Source organism: Trichosurus vulpecula, chromosome 3 (genome assembly GCF_011100635.1).
Source record: "Trichosurus vulpecula isolate mTriVul1 chromosome 3, mTriVul1.pri, whole genome shotgun sequence".
In the NCBI taxonomy this organism is placed as follows: domain Eukaryota; kingdom Metazoa; phylum Chordata; class Mammalia; order Diprotodontia; family Phalangeridae; genus Trichosurus; species Trichosurus vulpecula.
The window spans coordinates 219,397,980-219,412,233 of NC_050575.1; the positions used below are offsets into that span (position 1 = coordinate 219,397,980).

Below are 14,254 nucleotides of genomic sequence, written 5' to 3' on the forward strand. Positions count from 1 at the left end.
TATTAGGAAGACTTTGCTTACTGAGAAAATGGCTTAGATTAAGCCCTGAAGGATGAGTAGCATTTTAATAATAATCATAGCTAGAATTTCTATAGTGCTTTTAGTTTGCAAAGCACTTTACAAATATTATCTCATTTTATCCTCACAACAATCCTGGAAGGTAGGCACTGTCATTGTCCCCATTTTACAGATGAGGACACTGAGACAGACTGCATTTAAATGACTTGTCACACAGCTAGATAAATGCCAGAGGGTGGATTTGGACTCAAATCTTTCTGATTCCAGGTCCAGTGCTCTATCCACTGCCTTTTGACATTTCTTTTGATGTTGTGATTTCTTGCTTTTGACATTCCTAGGATTTTCTACCTCTTTCTACCTTTCTCTTAGAATCCCTGCCTTGTTTAAAGGTTTAGCTTAGTCACCACCTTCAACAAAAGGCTTTTCCTGGAGTTCCCCACCCTCCCACCCCAAAATGCTGCTGCCTTCCCCTCCAAGGTTACCTTTCATCTATTCTGTATTTATACACACACACACACACACACACACACACACACACACACACACACACACACATTTCCTCTCCCATTAAAATGAAAGCTCTTTGAGGGTGGGACTGTTTCCACCTTTATTTATCCCTAGCACTAAGCACAATGCCTGGCACATTTAATAAATATTTGCTAATTGATTGAGTGACATGTCAAGATTGGAGTGGGAATCCATTCCCAATAAAGTTAAGGAAGAAAAGCATAAAGGATTTTAACAGAAATATTCAGTTTTAAAGCTAGAAGGGGATTTAGAGATCATCTAGTTCAAGCTTCTCAGATAAGCCTACTGAATATCAAGGGTAATGGGCAAGGGTGGGGTGAAAGAATGGGCATTTATTAAGTGCCTACTAATGTTCCAGGTACTGTGCTAAGTTCCTTGAGGACAGGGACTATCTTGTGCCTCTTTTTGTACACCTAGTGCACAGTACTTGGCACATGGTAGTGCTTAAAAATGTTTATTGATTGGTAAATGCTTTGCAAATGTTATCTCACTTGATGAAATGGGAAAAAGGAACTTCCATAACACCACACATTTAATTAGTGACAACAACAGGGCACAGGTTGAGTTAGAACACTGGCCCTCTGATTCTCACCATATCATGTACCTTCTTAAAATGGTATTTTATGTAGATAAATGTGATTAATTCTTTATTTTTTGGAACTCTTTTGACATTTTCTGTTCTATGTAGGCATCTTAGGGCAGGGAGAGTAAGGGTGTTGGAACCCTTGGGATAATGGGATCATGGATTTATATCTGGAAATATTTCACAAGTCATTATTTTACAGATAAGGAAACTGAGTCCAAGACCATCATTTAGACTTACAAAGTATAAGTATTAGAGCTGAGAATTGAACCTAAGACTTCTGAGTCCAAATGTTACATTCTTTCTCTAGTAACACATAGTCTCTGTGGGCCGGCTGCCTGATCAGAACACTTGCATAATACACTGTGATGGACATTTACCAGTGGGATTTGGAGTGGACATCAGGAGAATGGTATCCCTTTTCCATTGGAAGGAAGCATTTATGAAAAGCAATGTATCAGGGACTGTGCTAACCTCTAGGGATACAATTAAGAGTAGAAGGAAAGGGGGCAGCTAAGTGGCGCAGTTGATAGAGCACCAGCCCTGGAATCAGGAAGATCTGAGTTCAACTCTGGCCTCAGACAGCTACTAGATGTATGACTCTGCACAAGTCACTCAACCCTGATTGCCTCATACACTCACAAAGGAAAGGTCCCCTGCCTTCTATGAGCTTGTATCCTTATATTTTAATAGGAAAAAGGCAATCTAATGAAGAGAATAGAAAAGTGTCTGTGAGTGTGTTGTGGGGGTGGGGAGGAAAGCAGGGGCATAATTTTGAAGTCTGAAAGCCTGGAACAAGGCTGGGAGGGGCCACTTTACAAAATGAAGGCTGCATGAAGAAATCGTCTGTGGGTGACCCAGGCAGGTCTTACTACAGGGTATTTCAGGTTAAGAAGGCTGCTGAAATTCCAGTCTGAGATGGCAGGTTTTGAAGTTTAGAAGCCAAGGGTGGGGAATAAAGGACACTGTGTCAGGGAGCATAAGGATGCCCAGTGCAAGACCTCCATAATAGCTCTCTTCTTATATAAATAATGAAATTGGGCTGATTGATTAGTTGAGATTCCACTTTCACCCTGGGGGATGAGGGGAATAGCCATTTTACAAAGCATCTAATTCTCCTTCCCTAAACCCCTCCCCTCCCTCTGACCTTCTGAACTGTTGAGGACTTCATCTCTGCATCCCTCACGCCTGTGGGCACTCTCTTTTCTCCCCCATTCTCAGAATCTCTCGTTTCTTTCACATCCCAGGTCAAGTCAGTCACCTTCTCTATGAGGCCTTTCCTCACGACCCCAGCTCTTGGTCTTCCTTTCCCCTAACTGCATTTTGTATATATGTATTTGGGATCATAGAATCAAATGTCTTAGAGTTGGTTAATAAAAGCATAAACATATTGCTGGAAGATACTTCAATGGCCTTCATAATACAGTTGAGGAAACCTAGGAGTTTGAGTGATTGGCCCAGCATCACACAGGCCATAAGCACCAGAAAGCCATGGTTTGTACCCAGGTCCTCTAATTTCAAAGCCAGCACCTTTCCCACTGTACCACATTTATGTATGTATGCATTACTTCTCTAGATAGAATGTAGGCTTTTTGTGGACAGGGACTGCTTCATTCTTGTCTCTTTATCCTCAGTACCCAGGACATGGCATACATATAGTAGGCACTTGATAAATGCTTGTTGACTGATTGATTGGGCTAGGAGTCAGAAGATCTAGATTCTTGTGGCAATTAACCTGCTTATTAGCCATGTGACCATAGTCAAGATACTTTATCTCATTCAGTCTTAGTTTCATCTATAAAGTATTTGTATATTTTAGCATATTTTAGAAAGGACATTGATATAAGCTGAAGAGTATCCAGAGAAGGGCAATCAGAATGGGGAAGGTCCTTGAGTTTATATAATATGAAGAAAGGTTAAGGAAAATAAAGATTTTTAGCCTGGGGAAGATAAGGCCCCAGGGGAATGTGGTAGCTGTCACCAAGAATTTGAAAAGCTGTCTCATGGAAGAAGGTTAGACTTGTTCTGCTTTTCTCCAAAGGGGAGAGCCAGGAAAAGTGGGTGGGATTTGCAAATGGGGAAAATCTGAGCTTGACGTTAGGAATGCATCTACAAAGTACAACTATAATGTGTCATCATGCTGTCATGGACATAACCCTGGGTTCTAAAAGTTTATGTCAACAGTGCACCAGAGATAGCAGTTTCTGCCATGTTAGGCTTTGATTATAGTCCCAGAAACATACTATCAGCTTTTAGAGGAGAAGCCCAACTAAACATGGAGAGACTCACTACCAAAATTATAAAAATGACCCTCTATTGTATGTGGCCTACTCCTGTTTCTTTTATAAAGCTGTTTTTTTCAGAGTCATATTTCAAGAGATTATAAATGAAAAATGCACAAGATAAAAAAGTAAATTGTCTCAGCTTTTTGAAAAACAAACAAGCGAAAAATTAAATACATTTCAAAAATGAAAGAAAATGTTTTAAAAAGGAAGTGATTGCTAAGTTAAAGAATGGTTCTCAATTTCTAGAAGAGGTAAATATATGGGTTTTTAGAGTAGGTTTAATTGTGTACCTAAAGGCAACAAGTAACATTTCATGAGACATTTTATCAACTCATACTGCAGTGCTGGTGATAAATATTTGAAAGACAATTACCTTAAAAATAATTGCATATTATGTACCAACACATTATAAAATGTTTCATGGAGCCCTTTGGCAGTCTGGTGAAGCTTATGAGATGTTTTTAATGTAATGTTTTATAATGCATAGGATTACAAAGGAAACCACTTATAATACAGTTATCTGTTATTTACCTATATCTATCATCAATCAATCAATTTATCTGTCTAGCTATCTAGTCTACAGATCCTAGATTAAGAACACCTGTTGTAATGGAAGAAAAACCAGAGAAAGATCCTCCTAGTTATTTATTTTGGAGTTTGGTAACTTTAATGCAAAGGTGGGAATAGGTGAGCATGACAAGAAATATTTTGCAAAAATAGGAGAATTTGGACCCACATTTACAAAAATATTTACAGCCCCTCTTTTTCTGTAGTGGCCAAGAATTGGAAACTGGGGAGATGCTCATCAATTGAGGAATGGCTGAACAAGTTATGGTATGTGAATGTGATGGAATACTCTTGTTCCATAAGAAATGATGAGCAGGCAGACTTCAGAAAAACCTGGAAAGGCTTATATGAACGGATGCTGGGTGAAGTAAGCAGAACCAGAAGAACATTTTACACAATAACAACAACATTGTGTGATGACTAACTTTGATAAACTTATCTCTGCTTAGCAAAGATCTAAGACAACTCCAAATGATTCATGATGGAAAATGCTATCCACATCCAAAAAAGAACCATGGAATCTAAATGCAGATTGAAGCATACTATTTGTGCTCTCTCCCTCTCTCTCTCTTTCTCGTTTCTTCTTTCTTGTGGTTTCTTCCATTGGTTCTAGTTCTTCTTTACAACATGACTAATGTGAAAATATGTTTCATATGAATATATGTAAAGCCTGTATCAGATTTTATGCTGACTTGAGGTGGGGGGAGGGGAGAGATAGGGAGAAAATTTGGAACTCAAAATCTAGGCAAGTGAATGGTGAAAAATTGATTAATTAAAATTAAAAAATTAGGAGAATTTGAAAACATGAATGAGTATACACCAAAGACTTGGAGGGTACATAGAAGATTCAAGTCTATACATCATGAAGACTTTCATACAAGAGGTCAGGGAAGGAATTGAATAGTATCACACAAATGAAATTGAATAACTTTTAACAGGTAGGAGATGACTTATTACTGATGCTCAAATAATTTCTTAATCAGCCTAAATGCCTTGTTAAGTACTTTGCAATTATTATCTCATTTAAGCCTCACAACCACTCTGAGAGTTGGTGCTATAACTATTCCCAGTTTACAGATGAGGAAACTGAGGCAAACAGAGGTTAAGTGACTTACTCGGGGTCCCATAACCAGTAAGTGTCCGAAGCTGGATTTCACTCAGGTCCCCAGACTGCAGCCCTGGTGCTCTATCCAATGTGCTCCCATTGCTTAGCAAGAGTTGTGTTTGTTCGTTAACTTTAAAAAAAAAAAAGATTTTGATTCAGGAGAGCAAAGCACTTCCTTAAAAGACTTCCCTTCTGCAAGATGCATCAATACAACAAAATCATTCAAGATTCCTTTACAAAATGTTACAGAGAAAACCTTGTCCAAGGAGTCATTTTCTCAACAGCCTTACCAGCAGCCTTGTTCAACCAGAAACCATTCTGTGGAGGCTTTAACCCTTTCATCTCTGTTGTAGAGCTCCTGTAGTGACTCCAAACTTCTCCCTGAAATGAGAATCTCTTGCTTTTTTAAATCACTAAAATTTCTATCATTGATAGTTTTGGATAAAATTCACGGAACATCGCAGTCTATGAAGAATTAAGATTATCACTCAAAGGGCAGTGGAGACATATGTGGTAAGCAAGAACAGGTTGCCACATATATAATATAAATAAGGAACTAGGAAGAAAAATTAAAGTTAAAGATATAGGGAAAAATGCATGAGAGGGAAAGATGATGGGCTGATCTCATGGGAGATTTAGGGGTCATGTTCATGTGTATTTGATGTAAGGAGAAAGAAGGAAAGCCCCGCCCTCTACCTCCTCCCTTCTACCCCTAGCCCCAGTATGTTAGAGAGGATCCACTATGGCAGACTTATGTGAGAACATGGACAAGAATCCCATAGGATCAGCAGGTGTGACTAGATTGTGGTTTGTACTCTTGGAGAGAATATCCATAATGATGATTTTACATTTTAGAGTATTTGGGAGTCAGAAATGTAAGATGCTACAATAATCTTGTATTGAAAATTTTAAAAAAGCATTTGATCAGGTTGATAAAAAATAATTAAAGGATTTCCTCCAATAAATTGTCTCTCCTGTAAACCAACAGATAATAAGCATTTATTGTTTATTGTATTCCAGGTATTGTGTTAAATCATTGGGGATATACAGAAAGTCAAAAACATTGTCATTGCCATCAGGGAGCTCACATTGTAAGGTGCTGGTGATGGTGATAAAATGAATATAACGATGTGCATACAGATACAGGTACAGTGCAAATATTAAAACTGAGCAAGATTCCTTAACAGATTTGATAGCAAAGATAGCTTTAAAAAAATCCTTCTAATTATTTTCAGCAAGCTAACCTTTATCAGTAAGAGGAGATCTACTTCTTGGGAGTTGGGCATGTAGGCATGATATGTCTATTTCAGTTTGTATCCAGAGAGTTAGTAGTATAAATATGTTTTGCTATACAGGTTGGGAAATTTTTATGCTTTTTTTTGCCCTGGATTAAGAGGTTTGCTTTTCCTTCCTTCCATATATAAAGATTACATCTATCCTGTACATGGGGCCTAGCATCTGGTTAGTGTTTATGTGATAATTGCCTGTGGCTCTCAGCTTTGGAATCGCATTAATGCTCCTCCCAGGTTAAACTCATCACCTCTAATCTCATCAACACGCTGCTATCTCTGGCTTTGACTAACATTGCTTCCCTTAGCCTTTTCTCCCTTTTGATTGGAGGGCTTGAGGGTGGAGTACCAAGCTTCCAAGGCCTTCCTTTATAGAGGGTAGAAACTGGGCTTTTCAGCTCACTTCACTCTGTATCTCCAGCTCTGCCTGAGTTCAACTCCATTGGACCCCGTATCAGGTACCCCCTGGTCTCCCTGTCCCCTCTTTTTCTGCCTCCTTTTGTGTGCTCTCTCCCTCTTTAAATTGTGAACTCCTTGAGGGCAGGGACCGTCTTTGTTCATATTAATTGTACCTCTAGCACTTAGCAGAGTTCCTGACACATAGTAGGCACTTTATACACATATGATTGTATTTAGTATAAATTGTTTCCCTGGTTCTGTTCATATTATTCTTCATCAGTTTTTAAAAGTCATGAAATTGCTTATTTTTATATAGACATGATATAGTAGTACACGATTGATATAGTATAACAATATAGTATAAATGTTTTGCTATTATAGCAGATAAGTTGTTCTGTTTCTGCTCAATTCACTCTGCATCAGTTCATATAAGTTTTTTCATGTCATTTCTTATAGCACAAGATGCTACCACAATATACTGTCACATTCATATATTATATCTTATTCAGCCGTTCCTCAGTTGCTGGGCATCCCTTTAGTTTACAGTTTTCTAGTCACCACAGAAAGAGTTGATTTAAATATTTTTGTACATAAAGTATTTTCCCCTCTTCTTATGATATCTTTTGGGTATAGTACTACCTGGGTCAAAGTCCATGCATTGTTTAGCAACCTTTTGTGTGTAATTCCGAATTGCTTTTCAGAACGGTTGTACAGGTCCATCCCACAGCATCTCCAATATTTATTATTTCTCTTTTTATCATTATTGCCTCTCTGGTATATGAGGTAGAATATCAGAATTGCTTTAATTTGTGTTTTTCTAATTAGTAGGATTTTTTTTTCATATGGCTGTAGATAGCCTCATTTTCTTCCCTTAAGAACTGCATGTTCATTTCCTTAGACCATTTATCATTTGGGGAATAGGTCTCATTTTTCTAAATTTGAATCTGTTTCTTATGTCTTAGAAATGAGTTCTTTATCAGAGAAACTTTCTGCAGAGATTTTCCCCAGATGATCATTCATTTTTAATTTTAGCTTTGTTAGATTTGTGAAAAACCTTTTAAATTTCATGTAATTAAAATTATCTTCTATGGTATTTTCTATGGCCATGAATGTTCTCATCCATAGATCTGATAAGTATTTTTTCATGTTTCCCTAATTAGTTTACAATGTGGCATTTTATATCTAGATCAAGTACACATTTCCATTTGGAGGTTATCTTTTTATAACATGCAAGGCTTTGGTCTTCATATAATTTCTTCCATACTGCTATCTAATTTTTCCAGCAATTTTTAAAAATATCCCATAGTAAGTTCTTATCCTAATACCTGGAGTCTTTGGGTTTATTAAATTTTAGGATATCAGGTACATTTGCTTTTATATGTTGTATGCCTATTCTGCTTCATTTGTATATCTTTTTTTCAAATTATTATTATTTTTAAAAATATTTTTATATAAAATTTTGAGTTCCAAATTCTTCTCCTTCTCCTTCCTCTCCATGTGCAATCATGTAAAACATTTCCATTTTAGTCATTTTGTACAAGAAGACTTGAATAAAAGAAAAAAAAAGAAAGAAAATGAAAAATGGCATGCTTCAGTCTGTATTCAAACAATATTAGTTCTTTCTCTGGAGGCAGAGAGTATGTTTCATCATTAGTCCTTTGGGATTGTCTTGGATCATTTTATTGCTGGGAATAGCTAGGTCATTCATAGTTCTTCATCAAAAAATACTGCTGTTCCTGTGTAAAATGTTCTTCTGGTTCTGTTCACTTCACTATGCATCAGTTCTTGTAAGTCTTGCCAGGTTTTTCTGAAATCATTCTGCTTGTTATTTCTTATAGAACAATGATATTCCATTACAATCATATACCACTGCTTGTTTATCCATTCCCCAATTGATGGGCATCCTTTCAATTTCCAATTCTTAGCCACCACAAAATATTTTTGTACAAATAGGTCCTTTCCCCTTTTATTGAATGTCTTTGGGATATAGGCCTAGTAGTGGTATTGCTGGATCAAAGAGTATGCTCAGTTTTATAGCCCTTTGGGCATAGTTCTAAATTGCTCTCCAGAGTGGTTAGATCAGTTCACAACTCTACCAACAGTGCGATAGTGTCCTAGTTTTCCCACATTTCCTCCAATAGCCAACATTTTCCTTTTTTTGTCATATTAGCCAATCTGATAGGTGTGAGGTGGTATCTCAGAGTTGTTTTAATTTGCATTTTTCTAATTAATAGTGATTTAGAGCATTTAAAAATATGATGATAGATAACTGGTTTGTTTTTTTTCTTTGATCTGAAAACTGCCTGTTCATATACTTTGACCATTTATCAATTGAGGAATGACTTTTTATAAATTGGATCCAGTTTTCTATATATTTGAGAAATGAGGCCTTTACAGAGATATTTGTAGCAATTCTCTCTCCCCTCCTCCAATTTTTTTCTTTCCTTATAATTTTGGTTGCATTGGTTTTATTTGGGCAAAAGTTTTAAAATTATATATAATCAAAATTATCTATTTTTATATATTATAATGCTCTCTATATCTTATTTCATCCTAAACTCTTCTCTTCTGCATAAATCTGAAAGATAAGCTATTCCATCCTCTCTTAATTTGCTTATTTATGTGTAAATTACATACCCATTTTTGTCCTTATCTTGGTATATGGTTTGGGATGTTAGTCTATGCCTAGTTTCTGCCATGCTGTTTTCCAATTTTCCTGGTAGTTTTTGTCAAATACATTCTGTAGTAATTTTAAATGAAATTTCTTTTTCCATGTCTTCTTGATTGCTTTTTTTGGCATTATTTAGGAGTGCTGATGATTTTTTTGTGCATTTGTTTTATATCCTGCAAGTTTTCTAAAGTTAAATGCTTCAATTAATTTTTACTTGACTTTTGGGTTCTTCAAGTGTATTATCATATCATCGGCACAAAATGACTGTTTTGTTTCTTCTTTATAGTTATTTCCTCAATTTCTTTTTTTCAGGTCTCCTTGCTATAGCCAGCATTTCTAGTACTGTGTCAAATAAAAGCGATGACAATGAATATCCTTGTTCTATCCCTGTATTTATTTTAAAGGGTTCCAGTCTATCTGTATTACAATAACAGTAGCTCTAGGTTTTAGATATGCTGCTTATTATTTTAAGGAAAGGTTTATTTACTCCTATATTTTCTAATTTTTCTTAAACAGAAATGGGTGTTGTATTTTGTTAAGAGCTTTTTCTACATATATATGATTTATTCATATAATTTTTGTTGATTTTTTTTCTATTAATCTAGCTAATTAAGTTTATAGTTTTCCTAATATGAAACCAACCCTACATACCTGGTATAAATCCAATCTGGTCATAATCTTTGTGATATGTGTGATAAAATGTACTTGTGAATCTATATGGTCCTTGAATTTTTTTCTATTTTTCTATTTCTTGTTCTGCTCATGGGTCTCTTGTTTACTGACTCTTCCCTCTTTTTTAAAAATGAAGACCTTTGCCCTTCCCCAATCTTATGATACCTTTCCTGTTTTCTATAATCCTTCAAATGTTACGAACAGTGGCTCAACAATCATGTCCCATCTGTTTATTCTCTAATTCAATAAGCATTCATTAAGCATCTATTCTGGATAAAAAGAGATTATAGACTAGTGTTCTTGCTAGAATGAGAAACATTTTCCACTGTGCCTGTTTAGCATTATTTTCCTTTGGAAAGTCACCCACTGAGAGCTCACAGATCATACATAGTCTGTTATAGTCATTGAAAATTGCTTTTTCAGTCTCTTTTTCTTTGATAGGGAGCCAGCTCATTGTGTGGTGACATTTGGTCAAAGTCATGAAAAGTGACAGTGGATAATTTTCCCTTGCACCTGCAATTATGTTCTCCAAAGCCCAGTGGCAGGGAAAATATTCATCAACAAATTGGTGTGTGATCAATTTCATATGATAGCTATTCCATAGTTATGTTATAGCATGAAGTAGACTTTTTGGGCATGAAAGTTGGATTATTTTGATGAATTGTTTTTTCAAAAGAGAATACAATTTTTCAATTATAAACTAGCCCAATGGATGTGTTGTCTGTGTTATAACCTGGGCCTCTTGTTCTTTCCTGGTAGTTGGAAGAGGAAGGGAATAGGCATGATAAGGGAAGAATACCTGTGGTCTTTTGCCACTAGTTCAACCCCGTGCATTTGGCATCCTGGGAATTTCGTGGCTTCATAACAATTGTCTCTAGTTTTGGTGACACTGATACTGATGAACAATTTAAGCCAACCCATAAATGGTTTAAATTCCGAATGGCTGATAATTATGGTAAATCCTGATCCATTTTCCTCGCTCTAATATTGGTGGATATCCCCCTTCCTTTTGAAAGTTATAGCTTTTACTTGATGAAATAGCAGCTTACACTAAGGTCAATTGAATGTTTGCTTACGTGGAAATTGGCCATTTAAAGGTATAGCACAAATTGTTCATGATTATGTTGATTCGCTGCTCAAGAGAATTGCTCCAATTTTAAATTTAAACTGTGATCATTGAAATAAATATCGTATAGTCAATTCTCTATTATCTATACAATGGGAAAGAAAATTTGGAAAAAATGAAGTGTACTGATAATTTTCTGGCTTCTTTTTTCTCTCACTAGATATGAAAACTGCTAGAAAATAACCCCAGCAACTCAGCTTTAGTGGAAAATACCCTGGACCGGGAGTCAGGTAAGACCTAGCTTCAATCTTGCCTGTAATATCTACCTTTGTGACCTTGAACAAACCATTTAAGCTCTCCAGGCCGCATTTTCCTCATCCATATCAATCAATCAACAAAATCTATGATGTACCCACGATATGCCAGGCACCCTGCTAAGCACTAAAAATACAAATACAACAAATAAAGCAATCTCTAATCGCAAGGAGCCTATATTTTAACGGGAGAAGCAATAAAGACATTTAAGCATACACAGAATATACATGAAGAGAAGAAATACAAAGTAATTGAATGCAAGGAAGTTTGAGAGGGAGGCTACTAACATTTGAGGGGATAGGGCTAGATGACTTCTAAGGTCCCTTGTAGGTATAGATCTATGATCCTATGAGTCTATGGTTCCTGGCTCCAATATTTATTAGTTACCTGACTCTAGGGAGTCACCTAGCCTCTCTGAGTCTCAGTTTCCTTATCTGGAAGTTATGATAATATTTGCTTATATTATTATATTTGCTTATGATAGTATTTGGCTGATTTCAAAAGATTGTTCTTAGAAAAAATATTATTTGAGTAATCTTTTCTTCTGGAAATTGAAAGTACTTAGTTTTTAATTCTGATTTAAGTTACTAAATTTAATTCAAGAGAAAGAACTGATGATGGTCTCTGTATTTAGTACTAGAAAAGCTAGATCATAAATCTAATTACTTTGACTTCTCTTCTAATATGGTACCTTCAGCCAAATGGGCCAACTTGTTCATCCTCAACATTGACCGTCTATTTTCCAGCTAAGTGCCTTTTCTCAGACTGTCCTCTGTTTCTGGAAATACTTTTTCCTAACTTACTCTTTTTGAATCCCTAACTTCTTTTTTTTTAATGAGGATCAGCTCATATACTATCTGACATCTTTATGGGTTCCCATTAGTTATCAGTGCTTGCTCCTTTCTGGTCACATAATCATTTATTTTCTTATGTGTCTAGGTGTGTATCCTTCCCTGAGGCTGTTATTTTGTGTTTATATCTCCAATGCCTTGCACAGTACTTTGCCAATAGTAGGTGCTTATTAAATGCATCTTGGACTAGATATGATTGAATTGAACTGGTTTTGGATTCTGAGCTGCTTTGAACTCTATTGTTTGTGTTTTAAGTAAGCTATATTCAATTTATACATGGACTACATAGCATTCAAAATAATATGAATGAATAGGAAGTTTTAAAGGGCAACATTTTATGGTGGGGTCTGAGGCTCAGTTGGACTATGCCACTGAAGGCTTTTATGTGTGTGAATGCTCACTCTAGTTCCCTAGAGCAGAGTCTGTTTTCTACAAAATAGTTTCTTTCTGCTGCTGTCATTTTTTCTCGACTTGGTTTGCTCTTAGGAATGTTACCCACTGCTTTAGCCCACTGATAGGTACCTTGGTTATGTGGTATCTGTAACAAGCTTTTCTTGGTTCATATGACTGACATTCAACTCAGACTTGCACATGCACGTTCACCTCATCCCTCTGGAAGACCTTTATAGATCAAAGAAACATCCTAGAACCCTTTGGATAGAGATACTTATAAGCAGTAATAATCAGGGCAACATTGTTCTCAGCCCTCCCAGGAAGAACTCATTCAAATCTTATCACAAAGATCGTGTTTTTAATTTTTTGTGCTGTGTACATCTGGCAGGATTGCCTTCAGGCACTGCTAGCGAAGCAAGCTTCTAGTCATATCTGACATAAAATCTCAAGAGGATGACATGCATAAAAACTACCCTGACTACTGTAGCTGGTTGATGAACCAGCACTGACAGCTTGCTTCAAATTCACCATCATCTGTATAAGAAGTGGCACAATACTGATATGAAGAGGTACATCCATGCCCTCTGTAATATTGTCCTTGGTGCCACTGTTACAGACTAGCTGGACCTGAAGTAATGTAACCATTCTTACATTCTACCATATGTTCCTAGTCTTATAGTGAAGATTTCTCTGCAGAACGCTGAATTGGAGCCCTCTTCTTGAAGCTGCATACACACAGGCTAATTTGTGTTCTTAGTGGATGGGCTAACGTGTCCTATATTGCTCAGGTCTGAGAGTCTGACATTTATAGCCATGAGTAGAAAAGATAATAACAGTAACAGCTGATTTACTCAACACTATAAGTTTGCCAAACACTTTACATAGATTTGATCCTTACAACAACTCTGTGAAATAGGTGAGATTATTATCCTCGTTCTTCAGATGATGAAATTGAGGCTTGCTATGGTTAATTCATTTGCCTGGGGCCAACAGTGTCTGATGACTTAAACCTAAGACTTTCTGATGACAAATCTAGTGTTCTTTCCACTATTCCTGAGAGTCTCTTTGGATGATGAATGGAAGAGTTCAGAAGATCTTTAGAAAATAGTTTCTTGCTTTAATCCACATCAGGAGTAGTGAAGAGAGGTTACATGGTCTGATAAAAATGGGACTTTGGTCAAATGACAATGAGAAAACTTAATATGATCAGATTGGATGATCTTAAGTTAATTTCGATGCATCAATAAATATTTATTGAGAGTGTAATAAATGCATAGTCGAATTTTGGTAGTTTCATATATGGGGGCCAAATGCTGCATCTTGGGAAAAATCATTTAATCAATCCTCTCAAATACTAATGCCTTCTCCCTAAATTTCTATATATTTAAGTGCTTCACATTGGTGCTCTTTATATTTACTCTATATAGAATGGCTATATATTTCCCATATTCAGTTATGATATAAGCTCTGTGAGAGCAGGAATAGTTTCATTCCTTTTCTTTGAATCTTTAG

General features: G+C 36.3%; 1 protein-coding gene across 1 annotated transcript in view; it reads left to right on the forward strand.

Annotated features, from left to right (window-relative positions):
• Positions 1–14,254, forward strand: part of RASGRP3 (RAS guanyl releasing protein 3) — a 116,900-nt gene that overhangs the window by 1,118 nt on the left and 101,528 nt on the right. The window contains 1 exon segment of the mRNA XM_036751774.1: positions 11,404–11,473. The gene's annotated coding sequence lies outside the window, so the exon portion shown is untranslated.